General features: G+C 42.2%; 1 protein-coding gene across 3 annotated transcripts in view; it reads right to left on the reverse strand.

Annotated features, from left to right (window-relative positions):
• Positions 1 to 17,739, reverse strand: part of SUSD4 (sushi domain containing 4) — a 74,399-nt gene that overhangs the window by 56,052 nt on the left and 608 nt on the right. The gene's annotated exons all lie outside the window — the stretch shown is intronic.

Consider the following 17,739-nt stretch of genomic DNA (forward strand, 5'->3'; position numbering starts at 1 on the left):
CCAATTTTGTAAATACAACAGGCCAAATTCAGCTGTGTTATAAATCCAGAGCTGTCAGAGTATTCTGTAATTAATATTTCCTGCCTTTGCAGAACACTGGGTAGATGGTCACATTTTAGAGATTTCAGCACAATGGCCAGAATCATTCCCCACAAGCAGTGCCATATGATTAAGGTGTCTCAGGTCAGGATCCAGTTTCGAAAGATGGTACACAATCACAACTTTCATGGACTTCTACTAGAAAATTGGGGTAGATCACCTCTGAAAATGAAGTCCTTTGATTAAACCAGTGGTCTCCAGTGCTCCTTTTGAAGTTAATAACGTTTGATCTTGGAATGTCACCTCATGTGTCAGGGCTCAGCCCCAGGCAAAGGTTTTACATTAAATGGGAAAATAAATGCTTAGAGGACAAACTCTGGAACCTAAAAGAAACGCAAGCCATCAGTTTTCCAAATAAACTGCAGTGACAAATACCCTTCAGAGACCAAGGGTCTCCCCTGCTCGGTTTTACGAGTTACAGGATCAGGTAGGGCAGAAAAATTTTGCTGTGTTGACGTTAGCCTACTACAGCTGAAATCTCTTAAACAGAAATACCAGTTTCTAAATTGGCGTTAAGAAAATTGAAAAGTGAGCTAAATTCTATGTTTTAAAATGTTTCAATGTCTATACAGTATCTCTAGAAGTATGAACCTGCAAGGAAAATGTGGAAACTGAATTCCTCTACTGAATGGCAACATTTTACTTCTGATGCAATCCAAAGCATAACTCCTGTGGTCTTCACAGAACCAGGTAACATTAAGAAAATACATAGGAGAGGCCACAGCAGCAGCCTTGTGTGACGACTGGCAAGGTGTAAAACTCTCAGGGGCAGGAGAGCAATTCACTCTCTTTGCCTGTTCAGTCCTGGCTTTTTCTTCAAAACTGACAGCAGTTATTAGGAATTAGTGCCAAGTGAGCCAGGGCTATGAGACGCATAAGAGTACAGTAAGAGAAGGTCTTCAGGTGAAAGCAGCTTCAGATTTGGAGCTAACAACTGGTGACCTATTGAAGGAAGGAGAATTGATGATCAAGTACAAATCCCTGTTGTACTCAGCCCACTTGAATGTACAACCATTCAATATTCTTTTTTGATTCTTTTTACACGTCATCTTTTCAAACCCCTGCTCCTATTTCTGGCTGCATAACTTTGCATTCTGTATTACACGTATAAAAACCAGGATTATTGTGTACAAGTATATTTTTTCCTCAAGCAATGCATAAAGGAGTGGGCGTTCACATATGTGTAAGGCATATGTGTGAGCATTCATCCATATTAACATTTTTGGGTTTGTCATTGGCTAGGTCTATACGCAAGTAATTAAAAGACAGGTTGAGACACAACAAAGAAATCTGTCCCATCTGCAAAATTGAATCAATCATGTGCTGTCAACAGAGATTTAGTTCACAAAGAGCCTGAGTCTTACAACACACTATTGCCTTAAAGGCCACGCTGTTAAGGAAAATTACATAAATTAAGCCATTTCTCACCACAGTATTACAATCTTTATTTAAATGTCTAGCAGAGGAACAAACAAACAAAAAATGTAGCTGTCAAAAAATGTCAGCATCCAGGTGTGTAACTCAATGACCACTGCTACAACCAAGGTGGGGCTGTGAGCCTTTCTGCAACTAGCCTTGCATGTCAGGGGTACCACCTTGTGGCTTTTTTCCTGCCAGCTCAGTTTTTTTGCATCCAAGCAGTGTATTGCAGTTGACACAATTTCTTTTCTCTAAAGAGCAGAGAGAACAGAAATCTTCTGAGTTTTGCTTCTCTGTCTGCTCAGGGGAGCTGAGAAAGCCAGGAGAACAGATGGGCAAAGTAGCATGTGCAAAAGTATCTCTGAACCCAGCAAGTCACTCAACAGAAGACCTAGGAGGGACACTTCACTTCAGCTGTCACATTCCCTAGGGTAGCAGATAAAATTTTTGGTGATTTTTCTTTTTGTTGTGTTTGGTGGGTTTTTTTAAAGACAGGCATTTTAATATACTAAGCTTAAAATGATAATATCTGTGGGACTTTTGGCATTGACAGCATTCTACTAGTCCAAGAAACCAAAAGGCTCTGTCCACTGGGTCACAATTCAGGACCTCCCAGAAAAGAACTTGGAATATGGTGTCGCTACAGAGCTGCCCAATTCCGTTAATAGAAATCACTACAATTAGCATGTGGAGGGTACAACTGAGCTGTGTTCCCACCGTAGCACTTTATTTCCTGACTCTGGGTAGCTCCACACAAGAAAAAAGATTTACATCCTAGCAGCATTTAACACCCACGGACCCTGACAGATTTAGCAAGAGGTACAGTGATTCAGTACACAGAGGATAGATTAAAAATAGTGACGTTGTAGCTAAATTGCCTCCACTGTGTCTCTAAACACCGACAACCGCAAAGCAGCCACTTATGGTACTTGAAAAATATCTGTGCAATTGCAATTGCATATCTGCAAGTGAAGGTCATGAAGCATCCCCTGGACATGAACACAGCAAAGCTAGGAAAAAGACAACGCAGCCAAAAAGCCCAATTGTGAAGGTAGTTACTGAACAAACCCAGTATTTCTTATTCCATGCATTACAGCTTTAGAAAGGAACGAGTCAAAAAAGAAAAAAAAAGCACGGAGAGGCATAGCGTGAGCTCAGTGGTATCACTGTGCCCCGGGATATCGTATAATGGATACAGAAGAGCTCAAATATACAGAGGGACTGACTCTACTTCCACTATCTGCAATCAGTATGTTTGTTCTGGGACAAAACAAACATCTATAATCAATATGGAAGGAATGCTGGACTGTGCCTCATATACTTGAGCAATTGATCAAGAAATAATTCACCCCTGTGCAAAGCTCACCCTTGTAATTCTGGCAAGGTCAGTGTCACTTCAGGTTATCAGCAGCTGAAAGTGCTAGCTAAGTTAAAACTGCCTAGAGCAAGCTTTAAACTTACGTACTCGACTTCTTTGACAAAATGCCTGTGTCTTTCTTTATCTGAGCTTACAATCCCCTGATAATGCAAAGCATGTTCTTCCCCAGTATTCCTTATTCTCTACCCTTACTTCCCTTTTGGCTCAGATAAATCTCCCATATGTAGCAGAATGACGCTTGATTACAGAGAACATACTAGTATCACTCAGTTGACATTCACCATCATATGTCCTTCTTAAGAAATAATTCAACTTAGATTTAAATATTGGTAAGGTTTTTTTCCAGGAAGAGGTTTCTTTATGCGCAGTCTCCCACTGTGGTTTAAAAAATATATCTTCTCCTCAACTTAATGTAGAAGCTGTAACTTCCTTATCAAATATGCTGCATCACCATGATGAGCTATAGTCTAGGACCCAAACCCCATGTAATCTGAATGCAGGTTTCTGCTTTGGTCATACTCCTAGCAAGTATCCCAAAGGCAGGAGCATCTCTCTGCTCTCTCCTGCACCTTCACAGTAGCTCAGAGCCCTTGTTTCACTGAAAGTGTACAGACTTCAAATTTATTTCAGTGCCCAAGCCAATTCTAAAGCTGTTCTTAACCTCCGACGTCACTTAACTGCTCTTTTAAGATGTAAGCATGTTTTTTTCTTTCAAATCTGACAGTATCACCTTTACTTAGAAGTTCCATGTTGGAAACTGGAACTGCTTGCATGCCACAGGGGATTTTAATGACGGGTTTATTTCCCAGGTAAGCTGGTGGGAATGCAGAGGCCATGCAACCTGCTAGACTTTGCAGCACTCTACGAGACTAGGAGCAAAAGCTTTCAGAAATCAGTGTCATTTCCCAAAATGAATCTGGATCCGTTATCTCACAGGAAAATGTGATTCTTCCTTTATTGTATCAGTACTACCAAACATTTCACCTCTGAAAATTGCTCTTTAAGCATAAAATTATTAGCATTCTGAAGGGAAATGGAGGAAACATTTATGCTTTGACTAGCACAAACCCAATCCAGAGACTTCCATGTTGCTGTTTCAGTTAAATCAGTTTGGTTTTCTACCTCAGCTGTTTCTAGCAATAGTTCCAAGTTGCAAAGTCCTTAGAATTACTAAGCAAGGACCTGTACCATACAAGAATAGCAGAGAGCCATTCTCTCAAGGAGTGAGCCTATTATGAAACAAAACTGAACAGATGCATGGCATCTTGCAGAAGTCTGATTAAAAACAGAAACATGAAGGTTAAAGCTCTCAGCAATATCAGATTGTTCAACAAAAGACGCAGCTGGTATGGCAAGATGAACCTTTGCTCCACTGTTTCCCCTTCAGAGCTAAAAATAATAGTGAGTCACGCCAGTAGCAGTGTTGCTATTTAGCTTTACAAATTCAGGTCATTAGGCTTATATGTACAGAATCATTCCCTTCCTACCATGGATCATGAAATGACAGCAGGGACACGAGCACGCTGGAACTGGGTACTGACCAGCCCTTGTAAGGGCTCAGTAAGAGAGTTCAGGAATAAACAAAATTCATTCAGTGAAGTTCAGTAACAGAATCAAGACTGAAATTGCCATTACAACTAAGAAGAAAAGGAAAGCTATACATAAACCTCTGAATAGCACATCCCCTGATCCTTTCTTCCCCCCCTGTGGTTTGGGGTTTTTTTCTGTCTGTTTTTAGTATTTCAGATGAAGGCAAATGGTTATAAAGTGTTCATGAAGGTATTTTTTAAAAGCTAGCTGATCTAGACAGGTAGACCAGATGATCTGTAGAAAGCAGCACATAAGCCTCATTACAAAATAAACAAATTAAACATTTTTTAAGAGCCTTGCAGCTTCCCAGAGAATCTCCCAGAAAAGGCACCAGTCCACCTGCAAGTACTTTTAAAAACAGGTCAGAGGAGGAGGTAAGTATGGACTGACAAGGCTGTAAGGGAGCAAGAATGAGTGGTCTGCAGATGCTGAAAGGAGAGGCTGTATATCCAACAGAAGGACCAGCATCATCTTGTGTTCTAGAAATACGTGATTTTCTTCCTCCCTGCATGTAAACTGAGGCGAGACACTGTTTCTGAACTGTTTCATAAGGCCCAATCTCTTAATCTCATACAACCTCCACTCAGCCCTACCTCCTTCACTCCCAAGGTCAAGTGCAGGAGATAAAACAGAGGATCCACATTTGCTCTTGTAGGAAATTTGGCAGCACTGCTGGTGATCAGAGCCCCCAGGGCTTGAACAACTGCCTCAGGGTGAGAAAGGAAAATCAGGAGAAATGGAGAGCTGATGAACAGGAAAATCCCCACACCATCCTGTTTCCAAAGACATTTGGATCAGGGAAAAAACAGCAAACAGTATTTCCAAACTAACAAATATCAGTATCATGTTAACATTCACAGTAAGCTGCCAGTCGTGTTGGCTCCTGAAACCCTGCTGCAGCTCCCTGAACCGCTTTGGCTTTGTACTTCAGAGGAGATTTTATGATAACAGAATCACTTGACTGCAAAGACAGAAAAAATTGGCATATGGAAAATATTTTTTTCTAACAATATATGTATAGATACACTAGATTTTTTTCCTCTCCATCAAAACAACTGAAGAATAAAACTGAGATTACATATGGCAAAAAGTGACCTTAAACAGCAAATGCTAAGATGACTACTACGCACTTACAACTGGGAGCTATTACATTGTTTCCTTGGAAAAAATAATTATCAGAGCTCAGATCAGATTTATAACTATTTCCTCTGAAAGTCTGCATTTTTAAATCACAGCTTCAAACAGGCCAGAACAGCAGATGTAATGAATCACTTACCTGCGATACTAATGCACTGCGGCAAAATCCCTTTAGCTGACATAATCCTGAGCTACTTTACATAAGTTCCCCCTTACATTGTTTTTATATCCTAATAATGTTAGCATTCTAAAAAAAAAAAGTTTTACATACAATTTTTTTCAGTCTGCTTTATCAAGTTACGCGGCCTGGCCAACACGCTAACTTTCTGAACTGCATAGATCTACTTCCTCGGAATACAAGGTTTCTCAGTCTGCCTGTTGGAAGAACCAACAAAACTCTACCACATGCAGAACCCAGAGATAAAAAATGCACCCATTAGTAGCATCCAGGAAACACCTTCTGTCACATCAAGGCTACTGCAAAAAGGCATCTTTCATCCTGGTTTTGACAAAATTCCTCTCCCCACTGTGAATGCAATTTATGTGATGGATTTCTCTTTGAAATGAGGAATGAAGTCCTTCTCTGTAATGTTACTGTATATGAAATAAAAATGAAATAGAATCTAAATATACCCAACACTATTCTGCTCTCCATCCCTCACATGAATCCAATATCTTTCTTGCACCCAAACAGAAGCGTTAGAGGGAACACTCATCCATTTTGCAGTGTAAAAAGCAACCTTGTAAATGTTAAGAACAAGCATAAGAACCTTGAAATGACTGTCATTGAGAGTAGTATATTTCTTACAATTCCCTTGCTGGGGTTTGTTTTAGGTTCTTACTCTTATTCAGCATATAATGCTCACATATATCTACCTACATACCTGCCTATCCATCTATCCATCTATCTATCATCTCTCTATCCATCTCCACATAAGATTAATAAAGGCATGCTTAAGTGCACTAGTGCATGAGTGCAAAGATAGTTATGTACCACTCCCTCATCCCTCCTTTATAACCAGATGTCCCTGCTAGTCCATGGGTCCTTTCGTGCAATTTACAGCTGGCGTGCAGTGGTGTGTCCCGTCATGATGCAGTTTCAAAGAGACTGTAGGTATAATGGAGTTGGGCTTCATTATGTACATTTTGCAATAATTCATATACTTTGTTTGGTCAGTATTTTCACTGAGCTATCCCCTTTGGACTAAAATATTCTAGCCTCTGCAAACCAGCCTAGTGTTGACAAAATCAGTCCTAGACTGCACCCTTCTTGTGCTGGTCTCCAAGACAGACCCACTGACTGAGGGCAACAGTGACAGATGACGCACGGGCTAGCAACAGTGCATGGCTCTGCTAGATTTGAAAGATGGACTCTTCGATCTGGGCAACCATTTCTGAGTGTCATTATTCCAAAACAGAAGGGAGCTAAAGCCTGAAACAACCACCCCACTCTTTGGGACATGAATCATATAGCAGAGAGAGAGGGAGAGTTTTAAAACGTGGGTACTGCACTGGGAAAGGTATCTGAATGCTGTCAAAAGACCAGACTACAGCCATATAATTTGCATAGGAGCACACAAGACATAAAAGAGGGGTGTAATCATGCTAAGGTGTGTAAATTAAGGATTTTGTTGCTTCTAGTAAACCTACACCACTGATGATTCTAGACAGAAATTGGGTTGGTTTGTTTTGTTTCTTGCCTGCTGGTGTGATTGAATCGCTTGCTGAGGAGCTCAAAGGGAGGTGGACCACCAGGCGACTGCAGCTGGGCTAGCTGCAGCCACGGCCAGTGAGAGGGCTGTGCTGCCACAACCATGTCACACACAGCTCCAGATCACCCCAGTAACTCCAGGTGGTATTAATCGGGAGTTGCATTTAAAGAAAAGAGAGGCTGTACCTTCCATACGACTTCCCTGGCCTCACAGAAGAACCTCAGGTCTCAGAGAAGAGAGCAAAAAAGGGCTGCAAAAAAGAGAGCATGTGCTTGTATGAGCCAGTGATGGGAAGAACTGCCCAGGATGATTCTCTCCGAAGCTAAGAAGGGATAGAGCGGGAGTTAGTGTTGCAGCCGCAGCAGCGTGGTGCTCCCCCAGAATGGCTGTGACTGTATTTCTGGGGGTCATGGTCCTCCTTTAGAGGAGAGGAGGATGTTCTGCATTTTACAAGACCAAGACAAACATCTGCGTATTCTCATTTTTACTATTGCTCATGATAACACCATTTTATCTTAATTCCTTCAAGATTACTGCAAAGCTGGTAATTGCAATCAAGCTATTTTATAAGTCCAATTTACAGGAGACCAAATTATTTATTATTTATTTTCAGTTCTAAGTGGATCATTTGTGTTTTCTCAGAGTAATATGATGTGTACAAAATATCCCTAAAAATGTCAACTAAGTGGGGAGATACACAAAAATTACTGTCTCGTAAGTACCTATGGCTTTCAGAATAGAAATCATTGTTACACAAACACAGGAATAGCATGGTAGGCTTACACAAAGCATTAGAAATAGATTAAAGACATACTCTATGCCATGAAGTTCCTACAGCTAAAAGATTTACTGAAGCAAGTAGTCCTGTTGACTTCAAAACCCACATCATCTCAGTCCTCCTCTTGCTAATTCAGCTCTTAGCATTGCTTTAACATCTCAGACTTCCATTTTAGCCTAAACAAGCAACTACTCCCCATACACCCTCTGATACCCCCACCTCTCCCTGTACCTCTCCAGATTCCCAAATGACACAATCTTTCCGGATAATCACCATCAGCACACATTGTACTGGGAACGAAACACAGGCACTGGAGGTGACGGCTCTAAGTAGCTGCCTCTAAAAATTCCAGTTAAAATTGTTTATTTGCAAACACACATTGGATGTCTTAAGCTACTGACTGGCTTTTGTGTAGATCTGATCTATTACCACGGGGCCATTCAGTATATACAACTTCACTCAATCTACAGAAGTAAAATACAAATTCACTTGGGTGCAATTTACTGTGGCAATAACCATACTGTTTACATCATGATCAAGTACAAAGAGTTGGTCTAATATCCCCAAGGAGAACAGGCTGTGTAAATAAGCATCTTTTATAGGAGGGCTCTGAGATTTATTCCCGATTCTTTCCGTTGTGACTTTGGAAAATCCTTGCAAGCCCTTCCAAACTAGTAAGGCAAAACTGACCTTTTTGATAGCTGCTGGTAGATCTGATCTTGTGTTAAATAGAAACTCAGCTGCAACCTTAACTAGGAAAACTAAGTTCCACCATGAAGAATCACAACAGCTCCTTCTATGCTGGTAGCAACCTATGAACATAGGGCAGTTACAGCTAAACCTCAGCTCCCAGACTGTTAACTGGTATCTAACTTTTCAGAGACACTTTGCTGGGCTGGAGCAGCCAGGACCTTCCCGCCCTGACCCAGGGAAGTGGCAGCAGCAGTCAGGATGGCCAAAGACAGCACTGGTGGATCTGCACTGACAGGAGCACAGTGGAGGAAGGAACACCTGGGAATCCCACACTGGAGATTAAAATCCTCAGGGCTCTGTTTCAGCAAAGAAGATTCAAATTAGACTTGAGAAGAATCCTTTGAATGGTTAAAGTGGTGAAGCACTGGGATAGGTACTCATAGGGATATATGATAGGGAGCCTGTAGAGTTTCCAGCATGAAGCCTTGAATGATAACTTCCCTGAGGTATGTATGTGGGTCCTGTTCCGGGCAGGAGGATGAACTACAGGTGCTTCTGAGGTCTTTCCCTGTCCTGTTTCTGTGACTCCGCTCTCAGGTCTATTGTTCCACCTCCAGGAAGATGGAAATGAATTTTTTGTTCCACAGTTTTTCAGTGTACGCATCCACTGGTGCTAATGACAAGAAGTGAGAACAGGACGCCACGTTTACAGGCCTCCCCTTCTGAGCACCTTCTCCTCCCAACACACAGGGGAGCTTTTGTCTGGAATCCCTATGGTGCCCTCCAGTCTCCTGACAGATCAACAACCAGGCACGCTGCTCTTCTTCCGCAGTACCAAAAAGGAAGATCTGAAGGCTTTCCATTTTCAAAGACAACTTCTTTTTTTTTTAGTGTATTCTCTAGGTCTCCAGGATGGGAGTCTGGTGAAATAACGATTCCCCTGATTCATGTGCATGCTGTATCCTGCTTTTTCTTTAGCAGTGTATAAGAGTGTATTTTTAGGACACTATCTCATGATAACCTTGATAACTCGACTTCTACATACTCTAACCCTTAGTAACCTAACCTATTTTCTTTTTCAGTCTACGGTAAGCCCTGTCTCCTCTTTTCAGTTTCCAAGCAAACTTTTTTTTTTTTCTTTTCCAGATTTTGTGAATTTTTACTAAGTGCAGAATTTGGCTTTACATGCTTCCCAGCTCTGAATTTTGCACTGCTTCACCACAAGCAAATAAAAGAGTAAGGAAACAGACATTATAGCTATTTCATCCTTCTATGTCTTTTACATGACACCTTTTGTTTTCAAGAACAACCAGTTGTAAGCTGAACTAATTTTTTACAGGAGCAACAATACATTCACCGAGTTCTATAATGCGATGGGCAGTATAAGGCAATGGCACGCATGTTGCAGTCTGCACGGAGCCACCTGGTCATGCCATGCTCTTCTCCTCTCTAACTGCTTAAATATGTTAGAATTAATTAAAAATCACATGCAATACTTTTCTAATGTTGCCCTTTCATGTAAACTGTGATCACAAACCACATGATCAAGCGAGGCAGAAATATCATTCCTGTTAGTACATGCTTTGCACTAGTAGAAACTGCATGATACCTTTTTTCAGGGCTCAACCTCAACTTATAACATTTTCTTATTTTTTTTATTATTCAGAACAAAGATGTTTTCAGTGTCTGGAAAAATGCCATGTGCTATCTCAGACACAAAGGAGTCAGGCAAATAAACCACACTGGAAAAACTCCCTCTGTGATTTGCTTAAGTAGCAATTTATGTGAATAGGAAATCTGCTGCTCATTTCAGTTAGAAGACAGCCACAGCCAAAAAATCCTATTATAAAAGCCCTATCATACAAATGTGGATTAGGAATTTCCCTCAATTCTATTTACAGAAGTAAGTGCTGGACAAAGATCCAGAGGATCTCTTCCTCATCTATGGCAAGATCTTTCTTATGTGAAACGTTTCTTTAAGCCATTTAACCTTTCCATAGTCATCTCCCCATCTATGAAGAGACATAATAAAAATCATTTTCCTTTATAAAGTTCTTTGAACTCTATGGATGAGAAGGGCTATATTGAAAAGTCACATTTTGTCACTATTGTTACTATTAACCTAACTCAAGCAAGAATATTTGTCAGATTAGAGGTTTAATGAGATATGCTTACCAAAAATCGAGTAGTTACACTGGCAGAAAAGCCCCATACACTACTTTCTAAAGTTGGTCACACCGACAAAATCACAGCTTGTTTCATATAGAAATGTTCCTGATAAGTTCTGGAACTTCCATACAGAGCAAAAGCTTTGTATAATCCCTTAATAACGAGCAGAAGAGCAATCCGGGATGGACACTACCCAATTTAAAAGTTGATATGATTCAGGGGTCACCCATCACGAGTGTGAAAACACGTCCGACACATTTTCCCCGCAGGAGCTCAGTGAGCACAGATGGCACCAACCACCGCTTCCACTGTTTTCACTACGCGCAGAAAGAAACACCCCACTTCGGATAAATCCCATCAGCAGCCCAGCTGTTCAGGAAGAGCCTTTGGGAGCCCCCTCTGAAAAACAGGAGGCCAAACGTGGTGTCGACAGAAGCAATGGGGTATGATAGTCAGAAGGGAAGCGTGGATGTTAAAAAATGCTGCTATAAACCGCTCCACTGTGAAACCTGGTAGATGCTCAGCCTGTAATTGGATTCATAACACTATGCTTGCGCCACGTCGAAGAAACTAGCTGAGAAGATGTAAAACCAAGTGAGGAGATGTTGTTTTCACAGCTAAATTGCTGAATTCGGTAAGATACATGGTTCCCTTAATATGTTAGCAAAGCAAATTTTTACACTTACTGAATCAAATTGTACATAATATACCACTTTATCCCTCAAGCTCATTTTCTGACTAAGTTATGTTCACCGCTAAGTGCAGCCCAGTTTTTCACTGACATTTGCACTGGCATATAGCAAATACGAATTCGGGCTACACTTTGTTGTCCTTTTCATGCCTAAAACCTCACTGAAATGCACAGCACAACTGCCAGGTTTTCTACTTTTAATAACGTGTATTTCATTGTGGAAAAAAAAAAAAAAGAATCGCAATCAGAGGTAGTCAATATTTGGAAAAAATTGGTACATGATCAATGCTGTAGAAAAAAAATCTGTGAGAAGCTGTAAAAGTCAAAAAAGATAACAACTTCGTAATTCTGCTAAGAACATTTAATTATTAATCCACACAACAACAACAAAACTCATTAATTTTAAAGAATCTTCTACTTTGGTAAACTTTAGTTTATACTTTTATAAAATCCCCATCTCTCACTCCTGTAACATTTTCTTTGGGAGGTTCTCAAACTACCTCATAACATGCCTGTGAAATACATAGCTTATCTAGTTTAAAGATGAGAAAATCAAGCAAAGCCTAATTAATTAATTCTTCTAAAGTTGTAATCATCCCTAATAAGAGATCAAAGATACTCTACTGTAATTCTGGGAGTAAGGGAGCAAAACAGAGAAGCAACGTTAACCTCAGCCTGTGAATCCCATGGTAAATCAGGGATAAACCTCCTTCTTGCAGGGTACCAAGAAACCAATTTAAAATTAACAAATATGCCCACCTCTCACAAGGCTGTAGGCAGAAGGATGTGCCACCAAGATAAACTATGAGCTGCCATCCTATGATGTCGCTGGCCGTGCCACGTGCAATCAGAATGGCTGCAAAATGGTAGTTAACTGCTAACTTACGTCTGCAGAGAGGGGAACGGAGGTTCTGTGAGGCAGATCTGGGACTGAGAGTAAGATCGTGTCATGGTGGGAAAAACCTTTTCCTTCCACAATACCGAGCTTCTCCAGTAAGCTGGAGGTTAAAAACAATCCTGCAAAATGACTGATGACTTCATCAAACGTACAGAGAACTCGAGGCCGAAACGTCTATTTTGCTTGACAAGCGAAACAGACACACTGAGAGGGAGTGAGTAAAATACATTAACTACAGGCTTAGCGACAGGGTATCAGAAAACATTCTGATTTTTCAGAAAACCTTCTTTATAATCTCAAAAGGGTATGCAAGACAGTTAGGGGGAACCTTAGGCTGCCTTCTCTCACCAAGAGAGAACAACCGCAGGATGACAAGAAATAAACCCTTTAGCGGGCCCGCATCATCAGCACATGCAAAAACCTGTGCTACCCCAAGAAAACAAGTCCACCATGCTCAGAAACCTGAGGGATGTGTGTTTGGTAGCCACTACACCCAAAAGTAGCGGTTTGATACTATGACCAAGGGATAAGCAAGACTTCAATCAAATGCAATAAAATCACAGAGCAGTAAAAATTCAGCTTTGGTCTAAAAAAAACCCACACCACTATTCTGCATGGTATCACTAACATTCATAAAATTGTTGAATCATGGAATCATTTAGGTTGGAAAAGACCTTTAAGATCATCGAGTCCAACCGTTAACCCAGCACTGCCAAGCCCACCACTAAATCATGTCCCTAAGCACCGCATCTACAGGTTTTTTAAACACTTCCAGGGATGGTGACTCCATGACCTCCCTGGGCAGCCTGTTCCAGTGGCTGACCACCCTTTCAGTGAAGAAATTTTCCTAATATCCAACCTACACCTCCCCTGGCACAACTTGAGGCTGTTTCCTCTTGTCCAAGTATAATGTTTGAAGGCTTCACAACATGACAGATTTATTTGCCGTCACACATGACGTATACTACTTCCCATCTTAAAAGCACCCACCGATGTGCAGGGGTGTTGTCTGCAGAACATGTGACCAGGGAAACCCAGCAAATCAAAGCAGTAACACAGGATGGGAACAACAAGGTAGCAGCCCTGCAGGAAAAAGCCTGGGAGCTACAGGGAATCAGAAGCTGAATAGAAACCAGCAGCATCACACAATGGCAGCAAAGGTACCCAGGATGCCCGAGTAGGAGCAGAGCCTCTAAGGCACGGGCAGCTACCCCTCAGCAACGTTCAGTGCTGGAGAGGCTGCTGGGCAGCACGTTCCACAGGGACATGACTCCATGGGAGCAAGCTCATGGTCTGGATGACCGGCAATCTAGAAAGTATGATAGGGAAGTCTGGAGAAACTGGGTCCACATTTCTGCAGCAGAAGACCAAAGAGATGGAAGAGAACACAAGACAGCCAGAAAGCTGAGGAGCAGCGGCTCTGCGGAATGTCTGCCGTGAACAAGATGGGAAAAAGCAGACTTAAACCGCAGCAAGGATGCTTCAGGTTAGCCTTAGGAAAAACTTTCTAGTGTAAAGGCTGATGAAGCACCAGCAGAGGTGCTTAAAGGAGAGGTGGAGACTTCTTAAGAAGAAGATTAAAGAAACAATTTGCCAGAAGAACAGCCCCTGGCCCCATCCAAGCCTACAGAGATGCATGTTGCAGCCCTGAGCTTCTCCCTGGGGCTGAGCAGAAGGCACTGCAGAAGAACAGAGCTCACCCAGCTGACCTAGGACAATAAAGCAGACGCTCACCCCGAAGATGGTGGGGTACAATGACAAAATTCTAAGGCCACACAACAAACCTCAAAAGCAGAAGCTTACTGAACTTTTTTCTCCCTCTCCTTTTAGATTACACACAGACACATATTTTAATATAATTCTAGGAATTTGAAATATACGAAAAAATATATTCTTACCACTACTATCTCCAAACAACAGGTTTCACAGTGAACTCTCTACAACATCTTAAAACTCTGAAATAACTTGTCATCAGCTCTATCCACTTGCACATTTCATTTTCACTCTTACTAGTCTTTCCAGCCTGTTCCTATTTTCCTATTTTCTTTCTGGTTTTCGTCCCTTCGCTACAAAAAAGACACTGAGAGGCTGGATTGTGTCCAGAGCCAGGCGTGGGCTGGGGAAGGGGCTGGGGCACAATCCTGTGGGGAGTGGCGGGGGGAGCTGGGGGTGCTCAGCCTGGAGAGGAGGGGACTGGGGGGGGCTGATCGCTCTCCACAACCTCCAGAAGGGACCTGTGGGCAGGGGGAATCAGTCTCTTCTCCAGGTAACAAGCGACAGGACGAGAGGAAAACAGCCTCAAGTTGCTCCAGGGGAGGTTTAGGGATATTAGGAAAAATTTCTCCATCCAAAGCGTGGTCAGGCATTGGAACAGAATGCCCAGGGAGATGGCAGAGTCACCATCCCTGGGGGTACAGATGTGGCACTTAGGGACATGGTTTAAGGGGGCCTTGGCAATCCTGCTTTAACCATTGGACTCGGTGATCTTAAAGGTCCTTTCCAACCTACATGATTCTATGATTCTATAAACAAAAGATGACTAGATGAAAGCCGCAAGCTGAGGTATGAGAAATTTACTTTATCTTCGGTATCAGCAGAGTTAAATACATCAGGGAGGAATGAGCTATATTGATAGCTGAAAGGTTTGTTCATTTGAGTTCACTTCTACAGCAAATTTTCTGCTAGATCCACTTTTGAGACAGTCAGAATGTAATAAACAGTTACTCTCTGTAGGGTTACTGACAGGAAAAAAAAAAGAGTTATAAGTAGTATTGATTTGGGGTGAAATGGTAGAACGTGACAATCAATAAAGCTTAGTCAGATATAAAATAGAAGGAGTCACACAAGTCATGACAGGATTATTACAGGAGCCAAATCCTGGGATAAGCTAAGGAAAGGAGGAAGCTATAAATGGGATCCAAGATGTAAGCTGTGGATTGCTTTACAGAAAAAAATAACCCTAAACTATTCATTTTCATTTTTTTAATATGTAAGATAGTTTTTATTTCAGTATATTGTCACTGGTGTTTTTCTAAAGCTTTTGTAACAAATTCTTTCCACCTCCATAGTATTTTCATTAAATGTCATCAAAGCTCTTTTCAAATCTCTGAGAGAAGTGTGATTATCCTTATTTAACAGATAATGAGAAGATAGAAAGAGATTGGGACTACATTTTGCAAAGCAGTCAGTAATGCCAGGTGCCTTCTGTCTGGATACACAAACCCACAAAACCAGAGTCCTACAGAAACAGAATTTTCAAAGGACCCAGGAAACCACAACTTTGGCTGATGTCAACAGCTGCTTATGACTTCTCAAACTCTGGGTCAGAGAGTGGGGAGTCAAAAGCTGAGCCTTCCCAGCAAGCTGCGTAAGCACAGTGAGCTCGCTCACAGATACAACACAGCCTAAAACAGGGGAGATCCCAATTTACAGTCCTCTGTTCTAATTACAAAGCTCATTATTTTTACCACTCGCATGACTCAGGGCAAAAAAAAAAACCCAGCAACCCTACATTCACACCACACGAAAGATCTGTACATTTACCGGTATTTACATAGTGCCTGACTTTCGAACATAACCACACTGGAAAATAATAGCAATAATAAATTAAGACCAGCAATGAACATTTTTCACTGGTTATTTTACCTATGCACAACCGTTCAGTGTCTTGCCTTTTCCTAGACTCTGGACCAAAAAAAACCCAACTTGAAAGATCCTAAAATGCCTTACAAATGGAATTTGATACAGAATTAGTTATACTACCAAGGTGAAAGGCAACAGTGCTAATAACGATCAACATCACACAAGAATATATTGCCGGCTGAGATGAAAACTACTACATTCAAGGGAGACATAAACCATATTTTGAAAAACCCCTTGCACTAATCAGCTAAATAAATGCCGACAATCAAACTGTGGGATATCCGCAGCCTCAGGGAGGAGGGGGCCTTGGAACAGCCTCATTTTTATGAATGGAGCCAGAAGAAGGAGGTTAGAGGACAGGAGCTCACACAACTCCGATTGCGGGGAAGGCACAGGACAGGGGGAATGGCATCACCACACTGAAACGCGAGCTGGCCGGGAAACCAAGGGTAACGCAGTTGCAGGAAAAAAAGCCATTGATTTCTAAAGAAGGATTCGTAAGAGACTGCAACAGTTTAAAAGCTTGTTTAGCTGGAATCACATTTGCAGTCAGGGGACTTCTATTGGAAAACGGCATTATCTGTCTCCGGACAGAAAACTGGGACTGAATCACATCGGGAGGAGGATGGACAAGACGACCTTTCGAGGTCCTCTCCAGCCGTATTTCTGTAAGTCTGCGTTCAGCAACAGAAAACACATCTGGATCGGAGCTGCTTGGGCTTAGGCATTCAAGTTAGAAAATTTTGGCGTAAGTCTTTGGCACGAGATAAAGCCCAGGCAATTTTTATATTGGACTCCGTCTACCATCAGTGATGCAATTCAATCATAAAATGGCTTATTCCCCCAACACAAATAGATAATACCGTGCCAGAGCAGAAATGTGAAGCTGCTCTCATTATCACAGCTAAGTTCATTTTACAGCAAAGCAGTTTACTTTAAGACTTTTTCCAGCAATTCAAGTCTAATTACAGAATCCATTTAAAGCAATTTTGTAATTAAATGTACCTGCTGAAAATATCTCACAGGCTTAATAATTTCAGACGATAGTATAAAAATGTAATTAAAATGAAAAAGGCCAAATAAGGCTGTGTCGCATGAGAGTGCTGAAGGACGTTGCATTTGCAGACCCAAACCTCCTGCCCCCTCCCCGCATTTCTGCCTCCCCTGGCTGAGGGGGATGTGGCACCAAGAGGGACCCGAGAGGTGGCCGAGCGGCCCCCGGGGGGGTGGGGGGAAGAGAGGCGCTTTTTTTTCTGTAATTAAAAAATTGACGCCTTTTCAAAATCATGCCGTACTTACATAAAGGTACTGCTGCCTAGCAGGGGCCGGGATGGGGCTCGCTCCTCCCGGGGGTCCCCCCGCGGGGGGCCGGAGCGGCGGGGGGCGGGGGGGCAGGACGGAGCGGCGGTTCGCGCCCCTCGCAGGAGGAAGTTTCCCCGCTCCCCCCTCCCCGGGGCCGGGGCTGCGGGGGCGGCAGGGGGGGGTGGCTCGGCCCCGGGGGCCGGGCGGAGGAGGGGGCCGGGGCCGGGGCCC

Source organism: Falco peregrinus, chromosome 11 (genome assembly GCF_023634155.1).
Source record: "Falco peregrinus isolate bFalPer1 chromosome 11, bFalPer1.pri, whole genome shotgun sequence".
Classification (NCBI taxonomy): domain Eukaryota; kingdom Metazoa; phylum Chordata; class Aves; order Falconiformes; family Falconidae; genus Falco; species Falco peregrinus.